The following is a 13,683-nucleotide window of genomic DNA, read 5'->3' as shown; positions in this document are numbered from 1 at the left end:
TATAAGTCAACCCAGATCCTGGCATACGCTGATGATGCAGACATCATTGGTCATGCGGCTCTCCCAGCTGGCAGGGGCCTACCAAAGGATCGAGCAGGCGGTAGAAAACCTCGGGTTGCAGATTAACGAGGCAAAGACCAAATTAATGGTGGCGCCGTCAGCGGCTCTACTAAGAAATCTGGAACTACGTGGGAGTGATCGCAAGTTTGAAGTCGTCCATAACTTCACCTATCTCGGGTCAGAAGTCACCACCGACAACACCATAGAGACAGAGAAACGCGCTACGATCCTGGCGGCCAGCCGGTCATTCTACAGCCTGAGGAAACATCTCATCTCAAAAAACCTGTCGCAACGGTCGAAGCTGGGACTGTATTGTACCTTTATAGTCCCTCACATTACTTCACCTCTGAGATATGGGCCCTGTCTAAAACAGACGAAGCCCTTTTGACCGCGTTCGAGAGGAAGATGCTCAGAAGGATTGTTGGCCCCGTAAGTGTGGAAGGACTCCGGATTACTCCGTAGTAAATTTCGCATTACTCCCAATTTATACTCTGCAGTTTCTTCAGAGAAAACTCCGGAATGCCACCGGAGTAGGATTAATCCGACTACGGGAAAAATGAGGATCAACCAATTGCTATAGGAACATACATGGCTTTTAAAATCACATTAAGTAAAGGAGTAAATGCGTTGTACACTATATAACATAATCCTCTATTATTTATCATAAATTCTTTGAAAAAAAAAACTATTGTACCAAAGCAAAAAGAAGCACAAAACACTTAAACCCACCACGAACAAAACTCACAAAAATCCAAAGAAAAATCTTTGACGCAGCATTCTTTCCCCGGGACCGGAATTGAATCGTTTCGCCGACCGGAAATTGTCATCTCTTTATGAATTATGATCACCCAGCGATCGATACATGGATGCTTCCTTCCCAATCCATTACCTCAATGTAACAAAATTCATCATTCCCCGGTTCCTTTTCCCCCCAAGTCGGATTACATCCTAAAGAATCGGCCTGCGCCTAAGGTCAGCCGGCAGCATTCCGACCGGAAAAAGGCCTTTTTCGGCGGCTGTTCATGTAATAAATGGCAAACGGAAACTGTTTTTTCCAAACCTTTCATAGCGCTTTTCCTGTTGGAAAAACCACAAGCGTGTAACGTATGAGAATGGTGAAGGATTTATGATTCGATGTGCAGCAGAGCGGTTATACCTTCGGCACAAAGTTACATTTCTATCGAAAGTATCCAAAGACACACACCACACGTACTTTCGGCCAAATTTTCATCAATTACAGTACCCGTTTCAGTTCTGTTTTTATGGAAACAAACGTATACGGGCAGGTAAGCGTGACCGTGGCTGGAGGGAAAATAAATGGCAAAAAAATGCTAGCCCTACACATCCACCAATTATGCATCCGATGCACCGGTCCATTCGTACGCCGGACGTTAAACCTCACCCGATACATTGTACGAGCGCAAACGGTTTTCAGCAACATCTCGCCCAACGTCGGACAAGATCATTGCAGCGCACAATCCACTTTTCTCTGTATTTCCTTAATTTTCCCCGCAATTTTTGCTCCAAAGCTTCTGCCCTAGGTGGGAGGGGGAGATGGGCCAAGAGTGCGTTTGGTAATTTGCGATAATTTATTGTTTGCCGATTATTGTCATTATGCCACGGACAATAATCGGGTTTGCTTTCGGGACCACTCGAGCGAGCGTGGAGAACCAGGGGGGAAACCGTGGGGGTGGGAGCGAGAGAGGGAGCAACATTTTCCCCACACTAACCAAACCTCACAATTTTCCATTCTGTTTCCCGTACGCGGAGAGCTGAGTGTGGCAGATAAATAGCTAGCTATGAGAGAGGGAAATGGGAAAGAAAATTCACCGGTCACGTCTTTGGCTACAAAGTATGAGCAAAAACACAAAACGAAGTCACGGCAAGGGATGCGAGTAAGACAACAAAAAAACCCTTCCGTAAAGGTTGCGCAAAAGGTGAGGGCGTTTGTAGCTCACCAACTGCACAGCATAATTAGGGAAGGGCAAATTCCGGGGATGGACATATTATGCTTTGCTACAGCATGGTTTCTTGCACCGCAGGGATGCAGCGATGGATTGGTTGAAACCGGGCCGGGGTTGGATGAGCAAGCATGTAATCACTTACGGTCGCTAATGATATGTGATGTGGTCTTAAATTGAATATGCTGCGTAAGTCGTGGTACAGATCGGTTTTATTACGAGAAAGATGAAGGCGTTCTGAAGCAGTAATTCGAATAGAATTGGATGGATAGGTTGAACTACTCCAAATCCTGTGAATCTACACTGTGAATGCTACAGGGAAATTGTGTTATAATTTTTTCGTTATGAATATTTACGGGTTAACAGTTAAAGATAATAGAAAAAGGGAAAATCCATTAAATGAAGAAAGAAAAAAAGTATAAAAACAAATACAATAAAGCTACGTAACTGATGTAGTTTCTTGGAGGCTCCAAGCAGAATTGAATCTGCCGACCGGGGATGATGGTATTTTGTTGGTTCGGGAGCCTTCACCTCCCGTGGCCGTTCTCTCTTTGTAACGCTAAACCCACCACTGAAAGATCGCACTGTGTCACCAAATCATCCAGCTTAAAGCTTGGAAATCCCACATTAATAAAGCAATAATACATTTGTTAATATAAAATTGAGGGCTTACATGTTGCATATCACGCAGATTTAATAAGAATGTGAAAATAAACACGACATGGCCAGAAAAAGAGGATGAGTTGTATAGATGATCCTAGAAAAACCAAGGAAGCCTCAGTATCTGCAAATCTATCTGTTTTCAATGATGAACGGTTACTAATTTAAGATAATTGACAAAACGGTTACAAAATAAAATGATGAAATTGTAAATAATTTATAGCTGATCACTATTGTGGAGCTCTTCGTTAGCAGAATAGGTAATTTTAGCCGAAACCAATCGGTCGTAATCCGCCGTCGACCGTGGTTTGTCCGCAAAATCGAGAATCAGCAAACAGTGAGCTTGGGGTGCGATCTGTAGCCCAAACACTTTCACCGAAAGGTCCTCTGGGATTGTCTTAAGTTTCAATAGGAAATCGCGTGCAGTGTGATGTGGTCGATCGGATGCTTACTGCCGTGGTAATAAGGACTCGATCACCAAGAAGAGATCAGGCTTACCTATCGCAAGTACATATGAGTCTATGAGTCCTGGTAATAAGCTCGCATGAAACGATCCCCGCCAGTTAACGATGGTGCGATTGGCCTTGTTCAGGTGCACCATTTTGCAACTGCTCGTTGATATTTAAAGGCTGCGGGAAATTTCAAACTTCTGAAATTGATGCGAAACTGTCAAAACATCAAAATATAATTTACAAACACACATGAGCGTCTGAAATTTTTATTCTGAAATCTCTCTTGGCCCGGGGCTTTTAGGCGCTGCTCCACGATTTTATAACTCTGATCCACGCAGTACTGCTGCGTGAGTCGTCCTAAGCAATGGATCAATGAGTTGTTGAGAAGCCGGCATATTCTCAAGGAGTAATTTAATTCGATGTGGCAAAGTCATTTTCACGAACCTCGGCTTCGGTGCGGTGCCTTTAAGATGCCGTACGATCGTCCTACTTCTGCGTACGGATGCAGAAAAGGATTTTGGAGAGCTTCGTAAAGCTGATGCGATTCGGAAACACGGCTGATAATTCCGGTGCTACGGTTCTGCAGGAAAATAGCACGAGACTGTCCTTGTTCGTTGCTGACAAACATGCCAACGACTTCATCGTCAGTTGAACGATTATAGCGGCCCATAACGAGACTTGGCAATCGTTCGTTGAAGCGTAACTGCATTTCCAAAAAACTACAACACTTTGCCTGAATTTTTATCAAATCAAGTAGTAAACCTCCTAAGCGCTATTAAATAAAAGCAAGTTTCACTCATCTGAAATTTTCATTTCAAGTGAAAATTTCTGATCTTGTGCTTTTCATGCACGACACACAACAATTGCACTGGTTGTTTAGAACTGTTAAATGTTTATTTGTTGACGCATGTAAAAATCGATAAAAATAGTAACAAATTTGATAAAACAACGCAATAATAAATAAAATACAATGTTTAATATTCGATTGTAACTCAAGCATCGAAAAACAATAGAAAAAACACAATAAAAACGACAGCTTCCCTCGGATTTAACCACAAAAATTCAAATAATTCCATCAATTGAATGCTGTATTGACAGCAAAGCAGTATCACATATTAACAAGCCAGCGTCGTTGGGTTAAATTTTAGATGCACTTAGAAAAATTCCATCTTAAAATAACGCGTTTAGACGTGTTAAGTTCAGTTTCACACAGCTGAAATGCGATTTGGCAGCTAGCGTTGAGAAAAAGATTCGTCCATCTATCGGCGTTTTAAGATCAGAAGAATAATTAGTATTAGAAGAATAGCAGAAGAATAATTCGTATTAGTAAATGATTTTTGACACAAAAAACATCGATAAACCTGATTTTTAATGGTGTTATTAAAATCGTTCTGTTTTGAATTTATTATTTATTTAAGTAGTATTCGCTGCTAGACTATTTTAAAATGTGTATAAAATTATTGCTATCACTTAGATTGTTAATTAACCATTAACTTATTATTTAAAGATACAATCGTTCCTCTCAATACTGTATCGGGGTATGAGGTGAAGCTTCGCGTGTTGATTTTGACAACTCGCGTGAAATATGACAACTTTTAAATAAATACAAAACAAAAACTATGTTCACTCTAAAGACCCCCCCCCCCTGCTTATTCCTATTTTACGTTAAGTTTTCATCAAAAAACCAGTCGTAGGTTCCACCGAGATTTGAACTCGGATCGTTGGATTCAGAGTCCAAAGTGCTAACCATTACACCATGGAACCCGCTTACCAATGCCTTATTCCGAACCGAAAACGTGCCATTGCAAACCAGCTTGCCAACAGAAAACCCAACCACCGGCACCAGTTCAAGCTCAGTCGACCACAGTCTCAGGGGGTGAGAGTCGTTTGGCCGGTACGCCCGTTACCCAGGTTTGTTTTGCAAAACTATTTTTGAAACACAACAAACACAGTCTCCCCACAGTCGAGTCTAATGCAGGTCGACCACGAACGCTCGGTGAGCGGGGGATGTGTTGGCATTCACCTATTGCGTCCATCTGTCCTTGCAAAAAGCGCACTCTCACTTTTTCACGAGCTTCTCGTTCAATCTCATCTCATGTTTTGGCGTGAGGCAGAAAATTGGGGTGGGAATAGGGATGATATTTTTGGATGAGGGAACCGTTTGGCAAAGTGACCGGCAACTGGTACGATAGTTAGTTTCCTATTTTTTGATGAGCAAAGAGAATATTTTACCCACCACCAGCTCGAAATGATCGTTATCAAACAGATGATAAGGGCACAATTATCATTGGCAGAAGCCTTTTGCCTTCATTATCGTCTCTAAACGATGACCGGATGCCCTCGCAACGGTGCATTACAACAAAACAGCAGGAAACTATTAATTACCGGGTGCATTAACAGTTCCTACTGGGCGCCTGTTACAAAACGAATATCCAACCACTAATAAAAACAAGTCATTCTACACTACACAAGCAGGAAAGAAAACAAAAAAAGTAGAACTATTTGGTTGTTGCTGACGATCGTTCCACTCGATCCACACGATGCTTCCAATTTCCATGTTACATTTCGTGTTTCTTTCTTTTTTTGAGCATGAATTGTATGAGCTCTCCTCCAAATATGGCCACCGGGAGGCCCAAAGAGAAGCGAACGAAGCTCAACGGAGAATGCAAACGAAAACAAATTTCATTATGTTTCTGTGCACCGGCCGAAACCGGCAACTATGGGAATCCGACAAAAAAAATAAGTTTTTGCTATATTGAGAACAGCATATTGGTTGCTTTTTTTATCTCTTTGGCTCGTTTTTTTGTATGCTGTGATGCATTTGGGCTAATATGTTTTACGTTCCGGTGGTACGTATGCACATATTGAGCCTTATCGTTTATATATGCTGTTTCATTCCCTTTCAAGCAAAAGGTAGGGGGATTTTTTTCGTTTACAGGCTGCTTTCCATGTGTACAAGATGGAAATAAATATTAACAATTTAAGTGCAGCAAAAAGGCTTAAGACAATGGGATAACGGAAAAATCTACGTAAAACAATTACATATTTGATTATGAATGCTTCTAAATGCTAAATTTCAAACAGCAAAATAAAGCGAATAAGATAATCTTAAACATAAAGAAAAAGAAAAACATAAAAGAAAATAAATATAATATAATAAGAAAACATAGAAAGAATATTAAAAATTTGATTAGAAGAATGAAATTCATTCAAGCAACAAAAATTCACGCTTTCTTAATTAAAGATATCATCAAAATTATCATATTAGTTGTTTAAAAATATTAGAAATGTAATAGAAGAGAACTAAATTTTATTATTCATAATTATTCATTTTGAATTCTACACAAAACCAAATTAAATTCTGTTCGTTACTTTCTCCACTCCCATGGTGCACCTTCTTCATGCATGTTCTACTCAAGAAGTAACAAACGCAAACAACAAAGAAAATCAAACACAAAAAAGTGAAGAGCATATAGAAAAGGAAAAGAACAAAGTGCCATACATTTTCGGTCAGCCCCCGGTACACATTAAGCATTCTGAAGAGCCGACCATGAGTTTTCACATGTTTTCCGCTACCTTTCCACCTGTATCACCTGGACAACAGTAAACAAAAAAAAAAAGAAAGAAAGAGAAAAGTAAAGCAAAGGAAGCAACGAAGCTAAAAATGGGGTTTTGCTTGTTGGGATGCACTTTTTTCGTCACCAGCCCAACACTCGCAAACAAAGAAGTGCGGTAAAAATCGAAAAAGTCTGCATTAAAAAGGGAAGAAATTAAAATAAAACCACTGTTGCAAAAAGTGAGAATGAAACATGGCAAAAGGTAAATATGCATATGCGTTTTTTTTTTTTTTTATTTCGGAGACGACAAGCAGAACAAGCGTTAACAACGGGTTTTTTTTACGTGATGCATTTTGTGTGGTTATGTGTTACCTCTTATCAAATAACCCATCCCCGAGTGCAATTGAAGTTTTTTTTTTGTTTTGTTTGTCGTGTTTCCTTTCGTCGTCCCACTTTAGTACGAGAAAGCCATGCAGTTCCATTCTACAGGCGCATGTAACGCGCGATAGGTGCCATCCATCAATGCAATTTTCGATACCAAGCAGCACTGTGCAACATTGTTGCCGGCAGGCAAAACGTTTTACGGTGTAAAAGTGAAAGAAACAACAAAATAAAAACAAATATCTACTGAACGATCGAAGCTACAGAAATTCAATTTTTGTGTAGAAAATGTGTGGCTGTGTATTTGGCGTGAAGTAAAAAATAAAATTGATAACAGTCCCATTTTTCGTTTAAATGTACTGGGAAAATACTCTCTTTGTTTTCTTGTCTTTATTTTAAATTTTTAAAATTTTTTATTAAGGTATATATTCTTTTGTTTTTAAATGCCAAATGTTTTAATTAATTTATTTATTTATAATTAATTATGAAGGTCCAGTACTGTATTGTCAACACCGCTTTTGATGAATAAATTTTATAATCATATTGATAAGGCATTTCCTCCTTATTCTTTGCCTAATCCCGACCATAACTTAACCCAAGTGTTTTAAGTTACTCTAATAAATTAAGTTACTTAGCACAGCACTTAGTAGTTTAACATAAATTAACTTAAGGACTGTGTTTCGTGACGTATCAAATCGTATAAAAGGATGGAATAGTAATTCAAAAACGAAGATTTATTCTCTATCTTCCTCAAAAACATCCACATCAATTTCTTTGTTCACAGGTTCCACCGAGATTTGAACTCGGATCGTTGGATTCAGAGTCCAAAGTGCTAACCATTACACCATGGAACCTTGGTGATGAGCCGGGAGCATCTACATGTAGTGCACATGCTATAAGGAATAATTTTCATATCAATTTTCCTCATCGCTGATAATGATGCCCTGTATTCTTCAGCAAAATGTGATAATTTTTAATTTTAGACTTACTTGCTAGTTTTGAGAGGCGTATGTTTCGTTCAACTTTGAAATGAATATGCGCCCATAAACATCAAGAAAGAAGGAACTTATGAGTGTTTAAGAATGTATTCGAGAATGGTTTTTAAAAATTATTTCAAGTTATTTATTTTACTTTTGTCTTAAACTGAGCTGAAACATTCAACACAAGCCTCTGTCACTATCTGAAGAATCTTTTAGCTTGAGAGAACTTTCCTAATTTTTATCTTATAAATTGCAAAGATCCAGCAACGAATTTTTACTTTAGTGTTCCTAATTGACACTTTGAAAGGAAAGTTTTAAAAATGAATTAAATCATAACAAACGGCCAGGCCAGTACATGAAGGGCATGTCTGCTTGTGGCAACCGTTGTGTTTTAATTCTTTTTGTTTATTCTTTTGACTTGTTTCAATGCTCGGGATAAGGGAAAATCTAGGATTTAAATTCTTTGTGATTTTTTAAAACAGTTAAAACACGCGGTGTTGATCATACGACTATGAACTGTCATATTGGAGTTAAAAAACAATAAAATAAATAAAATACATTGACGGGAAGAAAATTTCCTGGTTATCTAGCCGTCATACTAAAAATAAATAAATGAATAAAGTATAACTGACCAAACCTCCTTTTCCAGATGTTTTGCTTTATGAGAATTTTAAGATAAATTTTTTTACATATTTTTTAGGGTAAGGTTTTAGGTGTAACAATATGCAGCATGCAGCATTTTTTAAGTTTCAAAATAATTTGAATCAACTTTCTAAATTAATGCTAAAATGATTGCATTTTTTTTTTGACAAACGAACAACTTTTGTCTCCTTTTATATGAAAAATGTAAATGTATGCTAATGTGACACAGTGTCTGCTAATTAGTTTTAATTTTTATGATGCGCTGTATGACGAGTGTTACGTTTGTTTTGTTTAAATTTTTCTTTTAATAAATTCTATAAAAACTTGCGGAAATTATTATGTCTGCTAGTGGTATGTTTTTCTTACATAATTCTTCTCGTTAAGCCTGTCTAGAGTACGTTTTTTTTACTATTAATAATGTTATCATACCGTATACGTCCTTAAAGTAAACTCCACTGAACTTTAAGAAGAATATCACATGCCTGAATCAATTTATTTGCAACTATTACATTTCTCAAAAAGCTGTTAAAATTTCTTTGCTTAAAAACGTTTAATAAAACCCGTGCAAAATATTAACAGCAAAAACATGCGGCATATAATATGCACACAAAAATTTACGTCGCACATGGCTTAGCCCGCACAAAAGCAAGAAAAAAAAGAAAACCCTTTTCATGTTTCGTTTCGGTGCCCTTCAATTCTTTCTATTCGGCACTGTTTTACTTCTTGTTTTTCGGCAAAAACTCTGGCAACCGTGAAGCATCATCTTCATCGAGAAGGGTTCGGCAAACATATATGTGTAGGGAACCCGACTGCTTGTGCGTGTGTGTGTGCGCATGGGGAGGATTTTGATGCATTTGTCGCGCGATGCACAATCGTCAACCATGCGTGTTACATACGCACAAACACACACACGGCTTTCGAGAACAAACACACTTTACACGCCGGACACAATTGTTTCACACGATGTGCACAAGGTGGCCACGGTTCGGTTCACGCATTGCATTTTACCAAAACATACTAACATACATAAATAACCCACCTTTACCCCATCACCTCACCTCACAGGGGCATCCAATAGCGGACAGGGTTCCAATGGGAAGGCGGCATGGAGCAAAACCAACATAAACCCAACCAACGTTGGTATTTCCTCGTTCTGGGAACCGGGATACGATGGTTTTGCATCGGGCTGTTTATTTTGTCGGCTCGGAATTCAATATCCCAGCACACGGAGGTGCTGGTTATGCTTATGGTGTGATAGGGATGAGTTGTAAGTGAAGCTGACCCACGGTTGAATCGGCATTCATACGCGTTTTGCTACACCACAAGGCGGGTGGGAGGGTGAGACTGATAAGGGTAGCTCGCTGGTGCGCTTTGTGTCGTGTGCATCTTGTCATCTTGCTGATGTAACAGCACACTCTCCGAGCGAGGAGATAAAGGAAGAGTGAAAACAAATGGAAATAGCTTCAACGTGCAGCATTATTGATACTGTGGTGCGGAGAGAGAATGTGAAGCTGGCAAACAGGCGGCTGGAAAGATGTTTAATTAGCGTAATACATCATGATGATTATGGTGATGGCGTTGATGATGATGACATGGCGTTTAGAACAGGAACAAGAAGGAAAGCTGTCTTTGAGGTGAGTAAATAAACATATAATTATTGCTAAATTGGAAAGTGAAATTAATACAAGCAATCGTAAAACAATTGATTTAATAGCGTTATGCATTAGAAGAGAGCTATTTTTATAAAATTAATACATAATAACGCACACAGATAACAATAAATATGCTAGGTTCATGAAAGATACCACTTTCACGCAACTTTGAATACTAAAAGTCTACAAATATTTCCATCAATATGTATCATCAATGTCTTGCTGTAACCCAATAAAGATTAATATATTGTTAATATAGTTCTTTTACGCTTGGAAGAGTCGACTTTAGTCGAGTTTTGTCTTTTAAATTCTATTTAGTATCTGAAAACCGTCATTTGTCCGTTAATTCAGACATCCATCCATCATATAACCAGGTTAAGCTTTAGGACGAATAATACGTATGACGTTCTATCTGCTGAGATACCATGAAATCAAGGCTTCAATGAGATTTGTCCCGGACATATCTTTATTCTGGTGATTTTATTCATACATGGCGGTGGGCGAGGCGTACATCTAACTGAATCGTCGTGCCACAAACTCCTCCGATCTAGAAGATATTAACGCTACATCGTGCTTGCTTAGCTCTTCAATGTATTTGAAGGTCTAAATACGATACATCCAGTAGTCCTCTTCGGGTACGGGTCCTGGACTATCCTAATGAGGAACGCCTTTTTCGAACCGCGAATACACGCTACCACAGGATTAGGAACCGAAACCTGTGCCAAAAAATAACCCTTCGATATGTGGTTCTCACTTGATGGATTTCGCTACGATCACCTCACTCATCGGCAGCTTCCTTTGGGATGCAAGTGGAGGAATAAGAGTACTCCTACAACAGATGGCTCTTCCGCGAGCCCGTGGTGGGTTGAATCTTCAAATTCCATCTCTTGAAGCACCTGCCCTTCTATGCAACCAAATATCGAACAGTAACATCATCCAATGCTCTGATAGCTGAAGCAACGAAAGGTTTACCCGATTCTAAGGTTACGTTGGAAACTCCTGGACCGTGGAAATACCATGGAAAAGGTTTGGAAAAACATCAGTTGCAAGAAACTATCTTCCAAGCAAAGATCATGCCTGTTCCTGCTCATAAACAAAAAAATTACACATCATTCACTTCACACTTCACATTCATCTATTTGACACGCAAAGAATATTGTCTCCGAAGTGCGCGTACTGTCCTTTTGGAAGATAGGTTGGACTATAAATTCGCCTCATGTTCTAGGGTCGCTCCGGCATGGATGATGATGCAGCAGGGCAATAAAAACCGTAATTCTCAATGTAATACTTAGCTTCAATGATTTGCATGTTCCTATTCTAGACGGAATAAGACCAGCGCATAGAACAATAGTATTAAAGATTTTTGCAAAATATAACACGATATATGAACCACAAACTAGCTGAGCATTTGGATGATGTAGATTTCCTGACGGCAACCAAAGCCGGAAGGACTCTATGGTTCGGGCAATCAATGAGAAGGTCGTAATCATAACCTTCCAAGAGGGTGTTTATCAGCGACCAATTCGACATAGAGGAGAAATTCGAACTCGTTAGCTGCATCAGGTCTGCAGATCAGGAGGACTGCAGTTCTGAATCGAGTTTTCTGGCCTTGTCCTGGAGACTGGCAACCTGGCCTTGTCGTCAGGACGGGCTAACTAGTAGTGATGAGATCTCGGAACCGCACCCACGGCTTCGAAACGCTTCCGAGCATCGTAACTCCGGCTTCGATACCGTCAAAATCAAAACCAAATCAAAACGGTTCCGCCTGAACCGTTCGGAGCCGTCCGGAGCCGTCCGGAGCTGCCAGTTGACAGCAGGAGCCGTTTGGAGCCGTTTGAAGCCGTTCGGAGCAGCTAGTCGGCAGCCGGAGCCGTTGAAGGTGTCAGAGCCGTCCGGATAGATGATAGAGCACCAAAATAGGTTATATCACCGTATCATGGTATTTGAAGTGCTGCGGAATTTCAATTCATTTCAACCTCAACTAATTTGACGGTTTCTGAACTGCCGACTGGTGGCTCCGGGCGGCTCCAAACGGCTCCAAACGGCTCCAAACGACTTTGTACGGCTCCGATGATTCCAACATAGCTTGAATAGACAATAAACTAAAAATAGTCTGTGCGCTTCAAACTCAAGCACGAATCATTGCTAAACATTGCAATTTAGATTGAATCTTTGGGCAAACATTTTCTGTTTTGCAATTGATTTCGTCGATTACACGAGTTAACTAGCTTTCCATCATTTTATCAACGATCGTTTTAACGGGCATAACACGACCATATTGTCTGCATCGAAGCATCCACAAGTTAATTCAGTGAACATACCAGCCTTTTAAAAATAAAATGACTAAAAATTGATAGCAAAAATTCTTCGTACCTTACCAGATTTATCAGAAATTGATCTGACACCTGACAGGAACAAATAAAGTCAGGCTTTTCGTTCGTGGCCTGACATTCATTTCCGTTTTCAGCATAATGGAGCTGCCATTCGTTTCTTATTTTAACTGTTTCACACCAATTTCATACTCTCATATACATAAACCCACTGCTAATGTGTGTTGCAGGTACCTTTGTTGTTTTCGGTTTTTTGTTGGGCCGAAAACGTTTGTTCCACATGACAAATTATTTGGCAACAACAAAAAAAGCAGACCACACGATTTGAATACGCTATCCTCGCACCCCTAATGTTTCCCTAGCACAGAGCAAATGCACACCGTGGCCAAATGCGGTGGAACGGAAATTCATTAACGCATTTCCCTACCAGCTACGCTACACTCCACCAACGAAGAAACTGCTGTAACTTGTGGCTGTTTAAACAAACGGTCCTGTTCGCATGTGTGGAGACGACCGGGAGATGATCCGTCAAATATTTATGCATTTTTATGCTGCGGGCGTACGTAAGTTCCGATGGATGAATACCTCGATGGAGGGAAGACAAGGGAAAGCAATAGCAGAATGAGAGAGAGAGAGAGAGAGAGAGGAAAACTAAAACCCAACCTCCATGCGGTGGATTGTAATTAGATGCGAGACCGTTTGTAATGCGATTTAATTTATTCGCTTTTTTTTTGCTGATGGAGCCAAGCCATCCTCCAGCAACATAATTCATTCTATTCTTCATTTCGCGTTTTTGTGGGCGCCTTTATTTTTCCGATGAATTGTAGAACGAAATCAGCATAAGAATGGGAAAAAAGGAAAATCTGGTATGGAAAAACTGCTCTAATTAGTACGGTGGTCAGCAACCGGAGCATGAGTTGATTCATGTGATTCATGTTCGTATCGCAATCGTTACAAACCACGCGGCACGTAAACAGAAGGGGACCTAATCGATTGATTTGATACTAA

At 39.7% G+C, this 13,683-nt stretch overlaps 2 non-coding genes across 2 annotated transcripts; both read right to left on the bottom strand.

Annotated features, from left to right (window-relative positions):
• Positions 1–4,825: 4,825 nt before the first annotated feature.
• Trnaq-cug (transfer RNA glutamine (anticodon CUG)) lies at positions 4,826–4,897 on the bottom strand. Its single transcript has one exon. It is a non-coding gene; the product is annotated as a tRNA-Gln (tRNA).
• Positions 4,898–7,853: 2,956 nt separating this feature from the next.
• On the bottom strand, positions 7,854–7,925 carry Trnaq-cug (transfer RNA glutamine (anticodon CUG)). The gene has a single exon. It is a non-coding gene; the product is annotated as a tRNA-Gln (tRNA).
• Positions 7,926–13,683: the final 5,758 nt, after the last annotated feature.

Source organism: Anopheles maculipalpis, chromosome 2RL (assembly GCF_943734695.1).
Source record: "Anopheles maculipalpis chromosome 2RL, idAnoMacuDA_375_x, whole genome shotgun sequence".
Lineage (NCBI taxonomy): Eukaryota > Metazoa > Arthropoda > Insecta > Diptera > Culicidae > Anopheles > Anopheles maculipalpis.
This window is presented reverse-complemented; position numbering and strand designations above follow the sequence as displayed.